Consider the following 23580-nt stretch of genomic DNA (forward strand, 5'->3'; position numbering starts at 1 on the left):
AGGCGGCTGACTCCGCAGTCTGGTCTCGAGTAGGGGTTACCACAGCGAACTTAGTAAAATGATCCACCATGACGAGGCAGTGTTCGTATCCCTGGAATGCGGGACCAATGTGCAGATAATCCACCGTCAGGAGCTCAAAGGGTTCTGAAGTCACAATCGTCTGTGTTGCAGCCCTCTGAGCAGGCGGTTTGGCCAATTCACATAAGCGGCAGGTACGGCAGACTTCGTCCACAACAGCCGACAAGCGTGGGTGATAAACTTTCTGTTGTAACCATTGCAAAGTCTTTTTGACTCTAAAGTGGGCCCCTTTTTCATGAGCCTCTCGAGCCAGTTCGTGTAGTTGTGCTCCGGGTGTAACCACCTGCCAAACAGTCGTTGAGGTTGTTTGCGAAGTGATTTTACGGTACAGTAGTCGCTTTCGGATAATCAGTCTCTCCCATTGTCGCAACATCAGTGACAGGTCTTGGGTCAAAGCTTGTCGTTGAGTATCAGTGGGTAATTGACCAGCGGTGACCCATGTCCGGAGAAGTCCAACTTCTTCATCTTCTTGTTGCTGTTGTATCCACTTATCACGAGATTGTTCCAGGATGCCCCTGTGGGCCTCTGGGGAAGATACTTTTGCATCAACATTGGTGAGCACGGCAGCGGTAAGAGCGAACGGTATTTCCTCTCCTTCTAATTCTTCGTCTCGATTCTGTCCGGGAGTTGCATGTCGAATCCTAGATAGAGCATCTGCATGAACATTCTCGGCCCCTCTTTTGTAAATAATCTTGTAATTGTATTTCGCCATTCGGGCCACCCATCGCTGCTCCAAAGCCCCCAACTTGGCGTTTTCCAAATGAGCCAGTGGGTTGTTGTCAGTTCGCACTACCACCTCGGAGCCCGCTAGGTACTCTGCGAATCTCTCCATCATAGCCCACACCACTGCGAGGAGTTGGAGCTTAAAAGAGCTGTAATTGTCAGGGTTACGCTCGGAGTCATGGAGTGAACGGCTTCCATATGCAATCACCCTCTCCCGGCCATCCTGAACCTGTGACAACACAGCCCCTAGCCCGTGAAGACTCCCGTCAGTGTGCAGGATGAACGGCTGAGAGAAATCCGCATAAGCCAACACTGGGGCATCCAAGAGTGCAACCTTGAGATCTCGGAAGGCCTCTTCCTGAGGGTGTTGCCACTGGATTTTCCGCCCATTGGCCCCAGTGGGAGCCCCCTTTAGCAGGTCATGCAGGGCTTGAGCTCGACTTGCAAAATTCTTTACGAAACGACGGTAATATCCAGCTAACCCCAGAAAAGCCCGCACGTCTTTCACCATCTCTGGGGTAGGCCATTCCTGGATAGCAGCAATCTTCTCCCGGGATGTCCTCACACCCTCTGCCGAAACGATATGACCCAGATACTCAATCTGAGAGCGAAATAGGTGGCATTTCTGAGGCTTCACCTTCAACCCGTACTTTTGCAGCCGGCTGAGTACCTGTCCCAACCGCTTCAGGTGGTCCTCGAAGGAGGCGGCATAGACAATAATGTCGTCCAGGTAGATCAACGTGGCCTCAAAATTGAGATCCCCTAGACATCGCTCCATCAATCGCTGAAATATCCCGGGGGAGTTGGCCAGCCCGAATGGCATTCGATTAATCTCAAACAGTCCCATGGGCATTATGAACGCCGTCTTAGCTCTGTCCTCTTCTGACATGGGCACCTGCCAGTACCCACTGGCCAAGTCCAGGGTCAAAAAATATGTTGCTTTGCCCAATGCAGACAGAGATTCTTCTATGCGGGGTAGTGGGTATGAGTCTTTAATAGTGCAAGCATTCAATTTACGATAATCCACACAGAATCGTAGTGTACCATCTTTCTTCTGGACCAACACGATGGGGGCCACCCAAGGGCTTTGACTTTCCCGTATCACCCCTTTTTGCAGCATTTGAGCCAGCAAAGTTTTCACCTCTTGATAGAGTTGTGGCGGGATCTGTCGATATCGTTCTCGGATAGGGGCCGCTCCTGCTGTGGGGATCTCATGAGTGATGGCGGTGGTACACCCAAAGTCGTCCTCATGACTAGCAAATACTTCATGGTACTGTCCCAGTAATGCTTTGACTTGTGAAAGTTGGGCCGCAGTTAGTCCAGAAAGCTCGGCCCGCATCTGCTCCAAAATATTTCGGCCCTTCTCTTGTGTCGAGACTTCGTGGGCCTGCAAGGTTCGTATTGTTACCTCCCAAGGATCCTCGGGGTGTACTCGTAATTGAACCACAGGAGCGGGCAGCACTTCTTCTAAAGGTTTTACTAGTTTGGCCAGTACAGTCCGGGCTTTCAGAATGGTATCTTGGTCTTCAAGGTTAACGCAGCGGACCAGGACGGTTCCTTTTCGCACCGTAGCGAGAGAACGGGCCACCAGTACGCCAGGAGATAAGTGCTCTGAGGGACATGGCTCCACCTGCACCTCTACGCCATCCAAAGGTATCGGGGCCCAAATTGGCAGGGCCACCACTGTCTGTCCAGGAGGCAGCACAAGCAGGGGTGCCGCTGACGCGATGACCTTACCCAGAGCCTCACCCTCCTGGCAGTCCCGATGCACCCGCGCACCTCGCACCAGCTGCTGGAATACCTGTCCCTGAGCTGTGCGAGAACCCCACTGCTTCAGTGTCCTTTGTGTGGGATCATTAAGCAACAGGTTACCAAACTCTTTTAAAATATTCATGCCTAGGGTGACAGGGTGTCGTTGATCAGCTTCTCCTTGAGTCAGCACCACCCCTCTGCGGCCGAGGGGTTTACCGCACAACGTCATCTGCACCCACACTACCCCGGCAACCGGGACCGGCAGTTGGTTAGCAGCTACTAGTCTAATCATGGGTCCCCACTGAGGCCTTGCTGCCTCTGGAAAGTTTCGTTGAAAGTACGCTGCGGGCATAGTGGTTACTTGTGACCCCGTGTCCACCAGACACCGGACGGCCCAGCCCTCTACTCCTGCCCCAACTACTGGACAATTTGCTATCAAATCTTCTGGACTTCCACCACCCCTAATTGTGGTTTTCGGCTCCGAGCGGCGTCCCCCCAGCCCGGAGCCCTTTAGTTTAATGACCGCCGGGGTGGTTATCTCCCACGCCACGGACACTCTCGGGCAAAGTGGCCTGGTTCTCCACACTCATAACACCGTGTGGCCACGTTGAGGTCGCTGAGGTGGCTGTCCTGAGAAAAGTGACGTCGGTGGGGGCAACAGGCCCTGAAGAAAATAATACCGTTGGGGCGCAACAAGCCCTGAAGAAAACGAGGACGTTGGGGCGCAACAAGCCCTGAAGAAAACGGGGACGTTGGGGCACAACAGGCCCTGAAGGTATTGCTGCCGCTGGGGCGTAACAGGCCCTGAGGGAAACACTGCCGCTGGGGCGCAACAGGCCCTGAAGGAAACGGGGACGTTGGGACGCTACAGGCCCTGAAGGTAACGCTGCCGCTGGGGCGCAACAGGCCCTGAAGGACACGCTGCCGCTGGGGCGCAACAGGCCCTGAAGAAAACACTGCCGCTGAAGTAAATGATGGAGGTGGCGCGCGGTGATGACGCAGTTCCCCAGAAAGGCCTGTAGACGTCCTTTACCAAGGAGTCTCTTCCTAAGCCAGGGTAGCGAGCCTTTTATCCCACCTGAGACAATGTGGCGTATCTTAAGGCCGATGATGGCCGGGTCGGCGTGATGGGAGAAGGCAGGGGGGAAGGGCCCAGGTCTCTGAGGCCTGGTCACCAGTACTCACGGCCACAACCGGAGGTATAGTTCCTCTCCCTTCAAGGCGGGGGTTAACTGGGATAATTCTCTCAGAACGGGAGCGGGGAGCAGTCTCTGGGCACAGTCTCTCACGTCTCTCTCGTCGGTCAATCGGTTGCTTTCTCCTCGCAGGCTCCTCTCGGTGCCCCTGCAAGTCACCCTGCGTCTTGCCTTCACTCCCTCTCTTCCCCAACTGCCACTTCAGCGCGTCCCCTGCTCCTTTTACCCTAGCCCCGCCCCCCTGTTGCCCTGACAACCTCAGTTGCATGTCTCCTTTTGTAATCCTCCTGATGTGATTCCTTCAATAACTCTGATGGCGGTCCCCTTGGTTCCGGCCCAATCACTATATGGGGGTCCTCCTCCCCACATACCCATCATACATATCCACTATCCCATAGGCCCGTGCCCATATACCCATCATACATCCTCCATCCCATAGTCCCATGCCCATATACCAATCATTCATATTCTCCATCCCATAGTCCCATGCCCATATACCCATCATACATATTCGCCATCCCATAGTCGAGTGCCCATATACCCATCACACATCCTTCATCTCATAGTCCCATGCCCATATACCCATTATACATATTCTCCATCCCATAGTCCCGTGCCCATATACCAGTCACACATATCCTCCATCCCATAGTCCAGTGCCCATATACCCATCACACATCCTCCATTCCATAGTCCCGTGCCCATATACCCATCATACATATCCTCCATCCCATAGTCCAGTGCCCATATACCCATCACACATCCTCCATCCCATAGTCAACCATTGTGACATCATAATGAGCGGCGGGGCTTGCAAACTATGATGACATCAGTGTCGCCATGGCAACCATTATGACATCATAATGACGCGCGGGGCTTGATACACACACTTTTTCCCCATTATGTAGATAGGGGCAAAATTGTTTGGTGAATTGGAACGCGCGAGGTTAAAATTTCGCCTCACAACGTAGCTTAGGACACTCTCGGGGTCCAGACATGTGACTGTGCCAAATTTTGTGGCTGTAGCTGCGACGGTGCAGATGCCAATACCGGACATACACACACACATACACACATACATACATACATACACTTGAGCTTTATATATTAGACATAAAAATCATTGAAAAAATTGGGATGACATAGTAGGTAATGGAAGGTAATCTGGATCCCACTATAATGCAAAGATTGAAGGAAATGTACAATTTCATCTTGTCAAGCTGAGATGCCCACATCACCTTAAAATTCTTCAATTGATTAAAACAGAATAGTTGTAATCAAGGACACAATGGTAGTAGAGGAGCAGTTATTACAAAGAAGAATAAGAGAATAAGGTTAAAGTATGGTGAAGAACAAATTTCTCCATTCACATAAGTGTAATTGGACAAAAGACTATAAAATACCCCTAAATTGGATCTTAATAACAGTCACAACTTCAACGTAGACACCACTGTCTATTCTGTAATTTGTCATTTTTTGTTACAATCTTATAGTTATAATACAATATTACAGAGGACCTTTCAATGCATTTTACATGTTAAACTGGCTACCTTATGATAAAGGGTTTGAAGAACAGAATAAAAAGTAGTTTTCCTTTTTTTCTCTTCTCTGTTGTGGAGATATTTTATTCTAAAGTTTAGGGCATCCAATACACTAATTTCCCCCTGTACCCATCTTCTTTCATCTCTGTTGCAGAGATATTGGTTTCTAGACAACCTAAACTTTGGAAGCCAATATCTCCACAACGGAGAGGAAGATAGCCATTTTATCATGCATAAATTGGTGAAAGTTCCTCATTAACAACTTCACGGCCTATGCCGCATATTTACATCATATGTCATGTCCTTGTCTTTGCTTGCACATGACAGCTAATTTATTCAGCTGTCATGTGCCTTTAACAACCACGAGTGGATCAGATCTCCACTCGTGGGTGTTAATCAGTTAAATCCCACTGTACATCTGTGGCAGAGGGATTTAACATGCGCCATCCGGAAGTGAGTCACAAATCCCTTCCATCGGTGCCTATGTCATGAATATGGGGCAGCGCCGATGAGTTATCATGACTGACAGAGGTCTGCAATAGACACTTGACTTGTCATTATGATACTCCTGGGAACGTCAGCTGGTGGCCGTCATTCAAAGGAGATTGTCATTTCTGCTATACATAACAGTGCCGAGGAAGCCTTTTGTGTGCGAAACGCGTAGGGGCATTGGGGGGACCCCCAGTATTACCACTATGGGTAAGAAAACTTTCTATGACATGTGCTGACAGTTGAATAATAAGTCCTCAGGATTAGTATATAGGGTTATTTGATTTGCCACTGAGTTTTGCGATGGTGTATATAGGGATTTCCACTAGAAAAGAGACTATATGTATATGTTAAGATGGAACTTGGGGATATTCCCTCTCTTCTAACCCACTCCTGTTTGCCAATATTCACCTGATCATGACAATACATGTATGTTTTTTACCGGGTGTTCTGACCATGTTGTCTTCCACCACGTACTGACTCATATTTTGTACTTACTGATATTTTAAATGATTTAATGGTTTAATAAAATATTCATACTTTTTTGCACAAAATACTTTTTTGTGTGGATTTCATATTTTGATTATGTAACAAATACCTTTTGGGCATTTCCTAACTCAATCATATCTCTGTTGTGTGCTTTAATACTGAGTTGCCCCCCTTCTTTGGACTTAAGTCTGATAAATGATCAATTATAGGCATGATATCTTGTATTCAGTACTGTATTGTGTAGCACAGGCAATTTGACAATTGCAGCTAAGAGTCTCCTAAAGGGACTATTGAATAAAGTAAAAAGTGAAAAAAAGTTTTAAAAATATGAAAAAACCCACAAAAGTTAATATCACCCCCCTATATAAATACACATATTTGGTATATCTGTGTTCAGAAATGTTCAAACAAAATATAAAGTGAATTAATCAGATTGAAAAATGGCAAAATGAGAAAAAATTGAAAAGACAGAAATATGCTTTTTTTGGCCACCACAGCATTGCAACAATATGCAATAATAGATGATGAAAACATCATAGCTATCCCAAATAGAGATGAGCGAACATCATCAGCTCCCTCCTTATTCTGCAATCTATAGCGCTTACCAAAAAACCTGCATTCGGAACCCGGATACCTGTAGCGCTCCCGATGATCAGCTATTCGGCACCGCAGCTGCATGTGTAGTGGCTATGTGACAGTCACAACACATGCATGGAGAGCCTGTGTGTTGTGACTGTCACACAGTCGTGACAAATGCAGCTGCAGTACCGAACAGCTGATCATCGGGAGCGCTACAGGTATCCGGGTTCAAGATGCACCTTCTTTGGTAAGCGCTATAGCTTGACTAATAAGGAGGGAGATGACAATGTTCGATCATCTCTAATCCCAAAATGGTATTAATAAAACCATCAGCTCATGCTGTTAGAAAAAAGCCATCAGGCAGCCCTAGAATACGCAAAATGAAAACACTCTGGTATCAGAATTAGTGACAAACGCAAAACTTTTAATTGATTAATTGTTAATTAATAACACTTACAAGTAAGTTAGTGTGGATGATCCCTGCCACCCCAACGCAGGTTTGTGGCAATTTCTTCAAGAGGCACGCTCTACACTGCAATCCACCAGTGTTTTACAATTTGCATCAGGATTCAGGATCCCTGCAATATTGCTAGACAGCCTCTGATAGCATGCAAATTCCTTGTCCATATCATGTTCTTAATTTTTTGATGAATTGAAATAAAGTTCTTATTTAGCTGATATACTCCTTGGGTTGCTTTACCCATATTTGTTTGGTCCAATATACAGCTCTGGCAAAATTTAAGAGACCACTGCAAAATTTTCAGTATGTCTGAATTTTCTCTTTATAGGTATATTTTTGAGTAAAATGTAAATTGCTCTTTAATTTTATAAACTACTGACAACATATCTTCGAATTTCCCAGCACTAAATTTTGTATTTATTTTCAGAAAATGAGAAATGGTCAAAATAACAAAAAAATGCAGTGCTTGCAGATCTCAAATAATGCTAAGAAATCAAGTTGATAATCATTTAAAAACAACAATACTAATGTTTTAACTTAAGACGAGTTCTGAAATCAGTCAAGATGAGGTGCAGAGAGTACATTAATGAGAAAAAAAGTAACTTTTTTAATTTACCAAATGGCTGCCATGAAGCAAAGAGTGAAAAATTTAAAGGGGTCTGAATACTTTCTATACCCACTGTACAGCTCTGGCAAAAATTAAAAGACTACTTTCAAATGTTCAGTTTGTCTGATTTTTCTCTTTATAGGTAAATTTTTGAGTAAAACGTAAACTGTTCTTTTAGTCTTCAAACTTCTGACAACATTTCTCCGAATTTCTAAGCAATAAATTTTGTTTTTGTTTTTTTCTGAAAAGGAGAAATGGTCAAAAGAAACCCTGTGCTTTCAAACCTCAAATAATGCAAAGAAAACAAGATCTTAATCATTTAGAAACAACAATAACGCAGGATCAGTTCAGAAATCAATATTTTGTGGAATAACCATGATTTTTAATCGCAGCTTTCATGCATCTTGGCATGCTTTCTGCCAGTCTTTCACACGGCTTTTGGGAGACCTTATGCCACTCCTGGTACTATAATTTAAGCAGTTCTTCTTTGTCTAATGGCTGGTGACTCTCCATCTTCCTCTTGATTACATTCCAGGGGTTTTCAATGGGGCTGAGGTCTGGAGATTGGGCTGGCCATGACAGGGATTTAATGTGGTGGTCCTTCATCCACACATTGATTGACCTAGCTGTGTGGCATGACGCATTGTCCTGGTGAAAAAAACATCCTCAGAGTTTCGGAACTTTGACGAGCAGAAAGAATCAACTGTTTTTCCAGGATAACCTTGTATGCGGCTTGATTCATACATCCTTCGCAAAGATTAACCTGCGCAATTCCAGCCTTGCTGAAGCATACCCAGATCATCACCGATCCTCCACGAAATTTCACAGTGGGGGCAGACACTGTGGCTTGTATGCCTCTCCAGGTCTCCGTCTAACCATTAGACGACCAACTGTTGGACAAAGCTGAAATTTAGACTCATCAGAGAAGACTGCCTTACTCCAGTCCTCTATGGTCCAATAATTATGGTCTTTGGCAAATTTCAGCCTGACTCTCCTTTGCTTTTCATTGATGAAAGGCTTTTTTCTAGCTTTACTTGACTTGAGCCCTGCCTCTAGGAGCCTGTTATGAACTGTTCTTACCATGCACTTCACTCAAGCTGCCATTTGCCATTCCTTTTGTAGGTCACTTGAGGTCATCCTGTGGTTGCTGGGTGACATTCGAATAAGATGACGGTCATCCAGGTCAGTGGAGGGTCGTTTTCACCCTCTGCCAGTCTGTAGCTTTGTTGTCCCCAATGTCTGATGCTTGACCTTGTTGTAATGGACTGCTGTCTTAGAAATTTTAAGGATGGAGGCAACATGACGCTGCCTGAATCCCTCTGCTAGTAAAGCCAGAATTAAGCCCTTCTTTTCCTCATTCAAGACTTTTCTTTTTAACTCCTTTGGCATGGTTAAAAGTTATTTTTTTATTCTTATTACTTTTGGGATATTACTAGCACTTGTTTTGCCATCCAGCTTGTTCTATTGCAAGAGGATTGTGAACACCACAGCAGGGTTTTTTATACTTTCCTTCATTAAATAAGATTTGCTTCAGGTGTTCACCTTATAAGAAGCACATTAAGTAGAATAAGGTGTACTCTGATTGAACTTCATCTGACACTGGAATAGAATGGTTGTCAGACATGTAGAGAAGCTGAATTTTATAAAACTGTGCAGTGGTTTCTTAATTTTTGCCAGAGCTGTATATTTTAGTTTGCTAAGTTCAATTTTCAATGGGTGTTTAGTAGTGTTGAGCGACTTTTGTTTTTTTATGGTCGAGTTTCGTTTCATGAAAGTCGGGTCGAGCAAAATCGGCCGACTATAGGGAAAAGTCGGGGTCGTCCCGAAACACGAAACCCAATGTAAGTCAATGGAGAATTAAAGTCGGCAGTGAGAGGAGGACAGGAAACACACCAACAGTGCCCATTTGAATGCCAAAAGCATAAATTCTTGTTACTGAAGCTTGTCAACCTTAATTAACTTCATAATACTAGTTACGTACTGAAAAATGGGGTTATTTGGCTACAGTTGTGGGGGGGGAGGGCTGGCTCCAGGTTTTCGTGGGCCCAGGGCCAAAGAGCGCCCCTTTAACACATACCACTCAACTCATGATGCTCCGATACGGCAGAGAAATAGCAGTATAGTACAATGAAAAATACTTCACTTCTTACATCTCATGACTGATATCCATTTTAAATTCTCCAATACCTCCAAAAACGGACATTATATAACTCCATACAGTATTATGGCCAGCGCTTAGTGCGCTATACAGAGTAATGAGGCCCATATATTTCTCCATACGGAATCATTATTCCCATATAATGTTTCAAACCGTATATGATGAGCTCCACATAATGCTACAGTATATGTTGGTCCCAATGGATGAAGCTCCACTGTCTTATGGGCCCAAATAATGCTCCATATATAATGGGCCCCATTTCTACTGCTCTAGTGCATAATGGGCCCTGTAAATGCTGCTCCAGTGTCTGATGTCCACCTTTGGAATGCTCCAGTGTATGGTGGGCCCCATATATCATTCACCAGAGTATAGTGCTCCCCAAAAATTGCTGTCCCAACATTGAAAACAATTACATAAGTCTCCTTGCTAGGGAATCCCTGCACTACTCTGAACTCCTTGTCGTCCCCATCTTCCATCTCACTGCACTTGGCTGTTTAGGCCCTCCCACTGGCAGAGACACTTTTGCGTACTATGTGGTGCCCTGTGCCAGTGCCATCGCCCATGAGTATGCCCCCCCACCTGCTCAAGGAACCTGCACTTTCATCTGCACCTTCCTCTTTGTCACCATGTAAGGTGGTATAGTATGCTGGAAGGGGAACCTGAGTTTCCTCTGGGTCAGATTCTGGCTGTGTAGAGTGCGAGGGGAATGTAGTGGTCTGGGTAAATGTACCAGCAGCATCATCCAGCAGTGGCTGGGCCTCAGTGCACTTGTGGCATCCCCAAGAGTACGGTCGCCACTGTGGCATTGCCTTCCTCCTAGGGAGTGTGTTGTTAAGCTTGGAAGCTTGGGAGCAACGAAGGATCTCTCTATGATCTCCATAAGCCGACTGCTGATCGGGCGGCGTTATTCCCACGAACCTACAAACAGCGTCCCCGAAGGCAAAGTTTTTGGTTTCCGGGGGCAGTATGATTGCAAAGCTGAACCTTAAAGGAATGTCCAAAAGGGCACCACCAGGAGTGGAGCCTGTGGCTTAATTGGACTGCACCCGGGAAACCACTACCATACAAGCTACAGAAAAGATGGACAGATTGCAAGCTTTGTCGATTCTGTGTGTGGTGTGGTATGTCCGTTTGTAGTTGTGCTAGCGATTTCTCAGCTTTATTCCGTTAACGACCGAGACTCTGGCATGGCCCCGCGGTACGCGTCAAGCTTACTAGAGGGATACGCGAGGCTGTGGCACGTGAGATCGAGCAATAACAGGTCTAGCATTCCAGTACATGTCCGGGGCTGCATGTACGCTACACTGAAAGGACCAGCTTTTGTCGCTTACAGGTGCAGATAACCTGCTGAACTCCGTTAGTGATGGGGATCTGGGATTCAGATTATTCCCCGCGAACGATGATTTCCCAGTAAGTTCAGGTCAACCGCAATTCCGGAGTTAGGCCTAACCGTCATTCCTGAAAAAATTACATGTCCAAACCACAGGTGCTGTAGCTTGCTTAACAGCTCGGCAGCCGTTCTCAGGCCCAGTATGGATTCAACAACATTGTAGAAAGTTGATAAAGGGTACAGATTCACCGGATAACACGTATATATGTAGCCTACTGTACACATTAAAAATATATGTCTATAGATCAGGAGGCAGACTCAGATGTTCTCAAGCCCAGTATGGATTTGACCAGATTGTACAAAGTTGAGAAAGGGTACTTTATCACTGGATAGCAGGTATATATAGCATAGTTTAAACATGTAAAATCTCCGTGTTCTCAGTATGGATTACACAGCAATCTAAAAAGTGGAAAAAAGGAAATGCATTTGAGGCGTACACAACTATATACTTTTGGTGTTATTTTTAAATCTTCATATATATTTCTGTCTCAGTAATACAGTCCAGCCTCTCCGCAATAGGAAATGAGATGCATACAATTAGTGACATAAAGGCTATTGATTGCAGAAATCTAGGAATTATTATTCACGGGAAAAACTTCCGTCACAATTCTCATAGGCGATGCTGACCCTCAATTAATTTGTGTGCTGAGACAGTGAAAACATTTTTTTGTGAATAAAGTCTTGCTGTATCGCACTTCCATGGATTCCATCACTGTTACTCATCTCAATCCAATTTTTATCACAGGGAGCGATGTAAACATGGTGCTCACTGTCTATCATGATCTGTCACGTAACTTTGGAGTGCAAAAGACAGAAGCCACAGGCCGTAGGCGATTCTATTTGATTGGCATGAGAGGGCACATTTTGAAATGTGCGCCGGAATGTCACACGTTTGTGAGTAGGAAAACTGTGAAAGCTGATGATAAATCACCACTGCATGTAATTGTGAGTCGACGTCCATAAGAAATGGAAGCCACTGATCATCTGGAGCTAGAGCCCGGCCAGCAGGACAGGGCATAGCTACATCTTAACCATCATCTTTCAGTTCAATCAATTTGTAGTGGCAGTCCCAGTGAAGGATTTGACAGCCCAGAATACACAGCGGAGAAGCAGGGAGAGGTAAACATTGCAAATGCTGGGGCCCTGCCCAAGCAAGGGGGGCACACTCGTGGGTGTCGGTACTGGCACTGGGCCCCTCATAGTACGGCAGTGTGTCTGACGGCGGGTGTGCACCACCCCCGTCAGAAATACTTGATTGCACTATGAGGGACCCTATGCCAGTGCCCGCGCCCAAGAGTCGGCCTACCCACCTGTCCAGGGCAACGGCACTCGCACGGTTTTGTGTGCTAGGTGGTGACCCCGGCCATGGTGGGGGCCCCCCACTTAGGGAGGTTTACAAAGTGGCATATGGAGATGTGGGTCATTCAGCTGCTGCAAAAGGCGAAATAGGTCAAGTTCGCGGAATAGGAGGAAGACCAAAGCAAGCCATTTTTCTGGCAACCTATGTGTCATCAAGGGAAGGTGGGTCAAAATCCTTGGAAACCCATGCATGGTTCATTTTAATGAAGGTTAGATCACCCACATTTTGGGTTGACAGACGGGTCCTTTTTTCTGTCAGGATTGATCCAGCTGCACTGAAGACTCTTTCCGATAGCGCACTTGCAGCTGGGCAAGCGAGCTCCTGTAAGGCATATTGTGCCAATTCAGGCCAGGTGTCCAGATTAGCGGCCCAATAGTCAAAGGGGAATGACCTGTGCGGGAGAACATCGATATGGGAGGAAAAGTAGTTGTTAACCATAGTTGACAAGTGCTGTCTCCTGTCACTTTCCATCGATGATTACCAGTTGTGTGAGCGGTCCGTGAAAAATCAGTCCACAACATTGTCATGAAACCCCTGTCTCCAATGCCACTTCTGCTGTGTGCACCACGAACACCTCTGCCAAGCTGCCCCCGGCCCGTACGTCTCGTGTGAGAACCATCACCGCTGCTGTGTGCTGGGAATGCCTCAACCAACCGGTTAAACAGAGTTGCTTGTTTAGTAGCCAATATTAGGTCAAGGTTCTCCTGTGGCATGATGTTTTGGAATTTGCCTTTATAGCGTGGATCCAGGATGCTGGCCAACCAGTAGTCGTCATCGTTCATCATTTTGGCAATGCGTGGGTCCCTTTTTAGGATCTGCAAGGCATAATCTGACATGTGGGCCAATGTTCCCGGTGTCAATGATGCACTGTGAGTGCTGGGTGGAGGAGCACTTTCTGGCAAATCCACATCCCTCCAGCCACGTACAAACTCTGTACCAGACCTTGCCACGCCAAGATTTTCACTTGCCCCACGAGATGCATCCTCCTCCCCTAAGTAATCATCCCCATCATCATCCTCCTCCTCCTCTTCTTCCTCCACCTTGTCCAGGAGAGGTCCCTGAGCAGACAATGGCTGAATGTCATCAAGAATTCCCTCCACCTCTTCCTCCTCAACATTGGCTGCAGATGCCTGCTCCTTAAGGTGCGTCAAAGTTTGCATGAGCAGACGCATAAGTGGGATGCTCATGCTTAGGATGGCGTCGTCTGCGCTTACCAGCCGTGTGCATTCCTCAAAACACTGAAGGACTTTACAGAGGTCTTTCAGCTTCGACCAATGCACACCTGTCAACTCCATGTCGGCTCTCAAAGTGCCTGGCCGTGTATCCTCCCACAAATGCATTATGGCCTGCCTCTGCTCGCACAGCCGCTCAACCATGTGCAGGGTGGAGTTCCACCTTGTTGCAATGTCGATAATGAGACGGTGGTTGGGAAGGTGGAGCAATTGCTGCAGCTTCTGCATACGAATGGAGTGTACAGGCGACCGGCGGATGTGCGCGCACAGTCTTCGCACCTTCTGGAGCAGGGCTGTTAACTCCGGATAATTATTGAGGAAGCACTGCACCACCAGGTTCAAGGTGTGAGCCAAGCAAGGTATGTGGCTGAGTTGTGAAAGGGCTATGGCTGCCACAAAATTACGGCCGTTATCACTAACTACCTTGCCTGCCTCAAGATGTACACTGCCCAGCCATGACTCAGTTTGTCGCTGAAAGTACTCGGCCAGCACCTCGGCAGTGTGTCTGTCGCCCAAACACATCATCTGCAACACAGCCTGCTGACACTTTCCACTAGCTGCTCGATAGGGGGACACCTCATATGCAACAGTGGCAGCTGCAGATGGAGTGCTCGTACGAATGCGCTCTGTGGACGAGCTTTCACTTCTGGAGGAGGAGGGTCGAACGCCTACAGCCAACTGTTTCCTATACCGTGGGCTAGGCAGCACTGTCCCACCACCGCTGTCCCCTGTTGACCCTGCATCCACCACATTAACCCAGTGCACAGTGATGGACACGTAGCGGCCCTGGCCATGCCGACTGGACCATGCATCAGTTGTGAGGTGCACCTTTCCACTCACTGACTTCTTGAGTGCATGGACAATGCGGTCTTTCACATGATGGTGGAGGGCTGGGATGGCTTTGCGAGAGAAGAAGTGGCGACTGGGTAGGTCATAGCATGGTACTGCATAGGCCATGAGTTCGCGGAAAGCTGCGCTTTCAACCAACCGATAGGGCATCATCTCTAACGAGATTTGTTTGGCAATGTGGGCGTTCAAACCCAGTGTACGCGGATGAGAGACTGAGTACTTTCTTGACCTACTCATAGTGTCTGGGAGGGTGAGCTGGACTTGAGAGCTGCATATGGTAGAAGTAGCGGTGGACAGGGCGGACTGAGAGAGGGTGGATGATGGTGATGGAGTTGGTGTTCTTTCTGATGGCCTAGATTCAGTCTTTCATTGATATAACAGTGGGATTCCCTGACTGCTGTTGCCTTGGAACGACACCTCAACATTTGCTGCTGTGCTAACCGGTGGGCTTACAGTGGGGGAAACAATGTAGCGTTGCTGACTACCTTCTTTGTGATCAGTTGCACATGTGGTACTTGAGGTTTGGTGTTGTGTCCACGCATGCAAGTGCATGCTGGTTAAATGTCTAAGCGTGCAACTGGTATTCAAATTTTTCAGATTTTTCCCTCGGCTAAAGGTCTTTACGCACTTCTTACAGATAACCTTGGCCTGATCATGAGGATTTTGTTCAAAAAAGTGCCACACTGCACTCTTCCTACTTTGGCAGACATTTTGCGGCCTAGCACGCTGTGATATTTTGACCCTCTGGACAAGCTGTCCAGCAACTGTTTTGATTTTTGGAACCTGTCTTTGGAGTGCTCCGGGCCTGCCAGATAACAGCTGTTGCTATGTCGATGTCTGCTGTGGATGCTCCTCCTCCTCATCTGAGCTATTGGAAGCAGCACCCTCTTCCCACAATGGATGCCAATCTGGGTTAACAACTGGGTCATCCATCACCTCCTCTTCAATGTCATGTGCACCTTCATCTGTGTCACCGTGTATGGTGGTATAGTGTGCGGGAAGGGGCACCTGAGTCTCATCAGGGTCAGAATCTGGCTCTGTACACGGGGAGGACAATGTAGTGCTCTGAGTGAATGTACCAGCAGAATCATCTATCAGTGGCTGTGCATCAGTGCACTCCATGTCAGATTCATCTTGGCCTGGGTAATTCACCATTTCACTTGATAATCCAGGCATGGTATGTGAAAACAGCTCCATGGAGTAATCATTAGTATGGACTGCGTCATCCTTCAATCTTGGTTGGGGTGAAGGACACAAGGAAAGGTGTGGTTCATGAACATGAGTCTCCAATGACTACTCAGTGCTTTTAATTTTTACAACTTCAGAAGAGGAGGCGATAGAGCTGGAGGCTGAGTCAGCAATGTAAGCCAAAACTTTTTCCTGAAGCTCTGGCTTTAAAAGCGGTTTGCCAACTCCTAGAAAACTAAGCCTTCGAGGCCTTGAGGAGCCAGACGATGACGCAGGCTCAACACCTCCTGCATTCGGTCCTATTTTGCTTTTGCCACTACCATCAGATCCACCACCAACACCATCATTACCAGCTGCCAACCCCCGCCCAATTCCACGGCCTCTTCCACCAGCCTTCCTCATTTTTGGTAGAAATGTAGACAAAATCAAAACAGTTGCTGGACAGCTTGTCCAGAGGGTCAAAATATCACAGCGTGTTTAGAAAAAACTTTTTGACAGTTAGAGTGATCAATGAGTGGAACAGGCTGCCACGAGAAGTGGTGAGTTCTCCTTCAATGGAAGTCTTCAAACAGAGGCTGGACAGACATCTGACTGGGATGATTTAGCGAATCCTGCTTTGAGCAGGGGGTTGGACCAGATGGCCCAGGAGGTCCCTTCCAACTCTACGATTCTATGATTCTATGATTCTATGATTCTATGAAAATCCAACAAACTATATAGTAATGTAAAACAAGGTACAAGGTGTCTATAGGACATGGGAGATTTTGAATTTCTGCACACACTTGTGGACACTGGACACTTTTGGATTGTGTGAGGCCCAGTGAATATCACAGCGCTATGTCACAGGCAGAAATTGGCTAGTGTATGACAAACTACAAGGTGTTTATAGAATTGGGCAGAATAGGAATCTCCCTAGAGTGTAGGTCTGTAAGAACGGAACAAGTCCTCGACTTATCCTTACAGAGCGACACACAGATAGCTTCACCGTGGCCGTGATAACAGCCGTTACACGGTACTGAGAGAGGAGCGTGCACGTACACGGCTGTCCGGTGTACGTAAAATTGTCAAGCTCCGTGTTTTTTAAGTATACGGACTGACACACGCTGTCTCTCTATAGTTTTGAATGTGATCAAACAGCAAATATATTTAACTGTTTGAAAGCTAGACAAAACTAGAAGGTGCAGGTCTGTAAGAACGGAACATGTCCTCGACTTATCCTTACAGAGTGACACACAGATAGCTTCACTGTGGCTGTGATAACAGCCGGTACACGGTACTGTGTGAGGAGTGTGCACTGCTGTATGGTGTGAAAAAACGCACGCTCAGTACCTCACCAGGACAAAAAAAAATTGGGATTGCTTTTAAAAAAGCAGTTTGCAGAGCAGTGGGTAAACAGCAATGCAGCCGTCAGGAAGCCTTAGAAGGCAGCCTAACAACCAACACCGCTGATCCAGCAAAATATAGCCTCCACTTGCACTGCACACACAGTGACTGGTGTGTTGTACAGGCAAAATCGCTAGCAGCCTAACGCTCTCCCTACAAAATCAGCAGCAGCAGCAGCTCTCCCTATTCTGAGATCAGCATGAGTAACATCGCGGTCGGCGTGCACGCCCTTTTATACCCCCTGTGACGCCCACCAAAGCAAGCCAATCACTTGCATGCCCTTCTGAAAGATGGTTGTGACCCCTGCCTATGTCATCACGTTGCCGACAGTGTCCGTGGATCCTGATTGGCTGAAAAAGAGCGCAAAACAAACTTTTGAAACGCGACTTTGGCGCTTAAGTCGCCGACCTCATGGCTGACCTCATCCTAGGGTCGGGTTTCGTTTCATGAAACCCGACTTTGCCAAAAGTTGGCGACTTTTGAAATTTTTCGACCCGTTTCGCTCAACTCTAGTGCTTAGTGTTAATCCTGCTCCATTCCAGCTTACAAGTTTTGCCAAGTACTTAAAAGGGTTGGATAAGGGTTTAAAGATGGCAATAATTTTATTACAATAACTAAATGATTACAGACAATAGGAAATAGTGTGATATTGTGTACACTTTTGCATAATATAAATCAGAAAGGTAAAGTACTTACATTGCACACTACAGTCATGGCCAAAAGTTTTGAGAATGACACAAATATTATATTTTCACATGATCTGCTGGCCTCTGGTTTTTATGTGTGTTTGTCAGATGTTTTTATCACATACAGAAATATAATTGCAATCATATTATGAGTAACAAAAGGTTATATTGACAGTTAGAATGAGTTAATGCAGCAAGTCAATATTTGCAGTGTTGACCCTTCTTCTTCAGGACCTCAGCAATTCTCCCTGGCATGCTCTCAATCAACTTCTGGATCAAATCCTGACTGATAGCAGTCCATTCTTGCAAAATCACTGCTTTTATTTTGTCTGAATTTGAAGGTTTTTGTTTGTCCACCCGTCTCTTGATGATTGACCACAAGTTCTCAATGGGATTAAGATCTGGGGAGTTTCCAGGCCATGGTCCCAAAATCTCTATGTTTTGTTCCCTGAGCCATTTAGTTATCACCTTTGCTTTATGGCAAGGTGCTCCATCATGTTGAAAAAGGCATTGTTGATCGCCAAACTGCTCTTGGACGGTTGGGAGAAGTTGCTCTTGGAGGACATTCTGGTACCATTCTTTATTCATGGCTGTGTTTTTAGGCAAGACTGAGAGAGAGCCCATTCCCTTGGCTGAGAAGCAACCCCACACATGAATGGTTTCAGGATGCTTGACAGTTGGCATGAGACAAGACTGGTGGTAGCGCTCACCTGGTCTTCTCCGAATAAGCCATTTTCCAGATGTCCCAAACAATCGAAAAGGGGATTCATCAGAGAAAATGACTTTACCCCAGTCCTCAGCAGTCCACTCCCTGTACCTCTTGCAGAATATCAGTCTGTCCATGATGTTTTTCCTGGAGAGAAGTGGCTTCTTTGCTGCCCTCCTTGAGACCAGGCCTTGCTCCAATAGTCTCCGCCTCACAGCGCGTGCAGATGCACTCACACCTGCCTGCTGCCATTCCTGAGCAAGGTCTGCACTGCTGGTCGCCCGATCCTGCAGCTGAAACACTTTTAAAAGACGGTCCTGGCGCTTGCTGGTCTTTCTTGGGCGCCCTGGAGCCTTTTTGGCAACAAGGGAACCTCTCTCCTTGAAGTTCTTGATGATGAGATAGATTGTTGACTGAGGTGTAATCTGTGTAGCTGCGATACTCTTCCCTGTTAGGCCATTTTTGTGCAGTGCAATGATGACTGCACGTGTTTCTTTAGAGATAACCATGGTTAACAGAAGAGAAACAATGATGCCAAGCACCAGCCTCCTTTTAAAGTGTCCAGTGGTGTCATTCTTACTTAATCATGACAGATTGATCTCCAGCCCTGTCCTCATCAACACCCACACCTGTGTTAATGGAGCAATCACTGAAACGATGTTAGCTGGTCCTTTTAAGGCAGGGCTGCAATGATGTTGAAATGTGTTTTGGGGGATAAAGTTCATTTTCTAGGCAAATATTGACTTTGCAAGTAATTGCTGTTAAGCTGATCACTCTTTATAACATTCTGGAGTATATGCAAATTGCCATTAGAAAAAATGAAGCAGTAGACTTTGTAAAAATTAATATTTGTGTCATTCTCAAAACTTTTGGCCATGACTGTACACAGGAAAAAATTCAACAGGAATAGAGCATCATCTGTCCGGGAACATCAGCTGTGAGAAGCGAAACAGCGAAGACAGAGAAATTCCTGGGATCCACACTGAGGCATCACGGGCGTCCCCTTTAGTTGACAGGTTAACAGGGCTTCTTTCTTAGCTGCAGTCTTTCCCAGCTTATTTCTTGTTTCGAAACAAATGCTTATGTAACCAAGTATTACACAAGCCCTAACAAATTCTATACATCTGACATAGCATCCCTCTGGCTGAGTGGCCAACTCTCCTGACGTCAATCAACCTCAAATAAATGCAACACCAGACGGATCATGTCAAAAAGCTCTCCTGGTACCAAATGTTTTACCATACTATAAAAACACAACATTTCTCACTGAGCATTAACAACAAAATTATGCAGTCATTGGATGATACTATAAACATATGATTTCCCACTAAAGGTAATGTAAACATATGCGTTCCCACTAAACATTGATAAAGGATATATGCAGTCCAGGTGTTGGGAACATTACAGAAAATACAAGGCTAATATGAGCTGAACTGTTACTGTCTAATATCTTAAAGGTTCCATAAAGAAAGGCTACCAATAAGGGTTCCTGATGGCCATTAACATCTTAGCACTAAAGTACTCTATGCCAGGGTCGGACTGGGGTGCCTAGGGCCCACCAGGGGAATTGACTCTAGGGACCCACCCTATGGTTACCATAAACGGTTTTATTACATGTTCATTTTTTGGCCTGTCACTAAAATGCGTGTCTTTTAGCAAGCTGTACAGTGTGAAAAAGAGAATGCTCTCAGCCTCCTATATATCATACAGACCATAATCTCAGCCTCCTATATATCGTACAGACTGTACTCTCAGCCTCCTATATATCGTACAGATCACACTCTCAGTCTTCTATATATCGTACAGACTGCACTCTCAGCCTCCTATTCATCATACAGACCACACTCTCAGCCTTCTATATATCATACAGACTGCACTCAGCCTCCTATATATCATACAGACAACTCTCAGCCTCCTATATATCGTAGAGACAGCACTCTCAGCCTTCTATATATCATACAGACCACACTCTCAGCCTCCTATATATCAAACAGACTGCACTCTCAGCCTCCTATATATCATACAGACCGCACTCTCAGCCTCCTATATATCGTACAGACCGCACTCTCAGCCTCCTATATATCGTACAGACCGCATTCTCAGCCTCCTATATATCATACAGAACACATTCTCAGCCTCCTATATATCGTACAGACCGCACTCTCAGCCTCCTATATATTGTACAGACCGCACTCTCAGCCTCCTATATATCATACAGTCTGCAGTCTCCGCCTCCTATATATCGTACAGACAACTCTCATCCTCCTATATATCTGTAGAAAAATATATATATATATCTTCTTGCACGGTTGAGAATCAAAAGTAAAGGCAATGTTGAATTGAGGATAAAATAAATCTTGTTTTAATTATTCATTTCAAAAAGTGATTACAAAAATGAAGAAAAGTAAGTTCATGACATGCAGTAATTATTTGAAGAGAAAACGAGCATTGTTCTTACATATAGTCTTGAACAGCTGTCCGGGTGTTCGAGAGTCTCAAGGGATATGAGATCTCCTGAACAAGAGTTAGACCGGCTTTATATACTATTCTGACCTATAAACTACAACCACATATGGTGGCTTGCCACTATGTTCATAAGTTCTTCCATATTAAGTGAACCGTAGTTATTTTAATAATATGCATACAGTTATTTATGCATTACCTTAGTCTGAGATATTTAAGCCTAAAGTCTGAGATCTTTAGAACCATTCATTATCTCTAAATAGTCACATTTTGACAGCTTTGACTATTTTGACCTATACATTTGACAAGAGAGACAGCTGTGTGAGCCAAGGAACTCAGAATAACTCAGTCACTTCTCTAAAGTAAGCAAAGCCTGTTAGCTAGATTCTGTATGAGAGAATTAATCCATATATTTTTTATTATAGAAATACTGATATTTTACAGTCCCCCCTGATTATGATTTGAGACATATCATAATCAATCCTAACTCATTCTCTCACCATTCATATCACATTCATTCTTTATTCTGAAAACCTTGTATCAACATCTGCCCTGAATGTCATCTGAATTTTCAAACCTATTGTAAAAACAAAAATTAGATCAGAGAGTTATATTTTTTCGTTTTAACATCTCTCTTAAAATATCATCTTCCTTTTTCATTTCTATCTTTATATTCTTATAAATTCTCCTAATTTTACACATAATAATTATTTGATATATTATACACAGCAAAACTATGATAAATAAAATAACGATCGGATTAGACAATACATTCCCTGCTGCCATTTTCGCTGAAGACTGTGACCAACTAGTTACAGATTTTCCTAAATTTCTCCACCAAGATGACCCTGACATACTCGTCCATTCATGTTCAATATCATTTAGATTACCTTGTTCATGTCTAAATACAATTTCAGCTTCTTTTAATTGTTTTGTCAGCAGATTTAATAAACCCTTGTCTTTCTTTATTTCATTTGTCCACAAATCCCAAGGAAATTTATTGACTTGTGACAAATTGAACTGGATCGGAAGGATTTTCAGACGTCTTGAGCCTATTGACGTAATATTAATACTTCCTTCCTTCTTTGTGAGAGTTTTAACATTTCCCTCAATACAATATAAACCCATTGTCAGATTTTCGACATGTACACAAGATGAGAAGAATGCAGAAACTGCTTCTTTTCCTGACATGACTTGGAAACAAGTTTTGTTAGCGCTTACTGGTGTCACCAAGTCATGTATCGTGTGGACATTCTCAACTCTGGCATGACAAGAAGTATGATTATGGAAACATGAATGATAAATGACTTTATCCTGTCCAGGTAGGCACATTACCTTGGAAACAAAATTTAAGCATGACGAAATGTCTAATTGTTCAATGTTTGTACCATCAAATGCAAAATCTGTGTACTGTAATTGATAATATAACAATTGTGTAGGGCTGACAGGAATTCCCAGAACACCTATAGGAACCAGGGTTTCTTCTCTTCCTGACACTGGAATCAATGATGTTCCTACACAAATGTTCTGTTCACATCCTAACCACTTATTTACAAACAAATCTGTATGGTTTAACGCAAAGTTATATTCTATGGGCAAATTTCTTATTAGCCCTAAAGGGGTAATTCCACTTTGTAAGGCTTGTGCAATCATTTTCAGATTGGTGGAATATTCAATCTGAATTTCTAGACATGTTTTGGCCACTTGAGATTCCTGTTCACTTTCCATTAAAGCTAAAGTAGCATCTTGAAGATGTGATACAGAAGATCCCAATACAGTAGCAGTGTTCAAAACCATCTTTTCAAGGACTTGATTCAAGCTTTTCTGAATCTTTACCCCTTTTCCTCCAATATACCCAATATTTTCCAGATCTGATTTAAGTGTATGAATGTCCATAGTGTTAATTAAACTTCCTACTGTTCCTAATCCCCCCAAAATACCTTCAAACACTCCCCTCTTACTTCTAACCTGTGTTGAAGTTCTTTTCCCAAACCATTGTTCTATTCCCATCTCCATGTTAGTGAGATGTGGTTGACACTGGGGATATCTAGAAGAGATTTTCCAGTTAGACATGTTAAAGGTCCATACCATGGTCAGAAACACTCCATCTCGTAACAGAGGTTTAGTTTGGAACTGATTGATCTGAAAAGGAGTAGATGGTTGAAATCTTGTCTGTGTGCATACATTATCTACTGCTGACCATATATTTACCTTTACATCTCTACATTGTTTGTAGTTATATTTCGTTAAA

Source organism: Dendrobates tinctorius, unplaced genomic scaffold, assembly GCF_039654945.1.
Source record: "Dendrobates tinctorius isolate UK_male_01 unplaced genomic scaffold, ASM3965494v1 ptg000046l, whole genome shotgun sequence".
Lineage (NCBI taxonomy): Eukaryota > Metazoa > Chordata > Amphibia > Anura > Dendrobatidae > Dendrobates > Dendrobates tinctorius.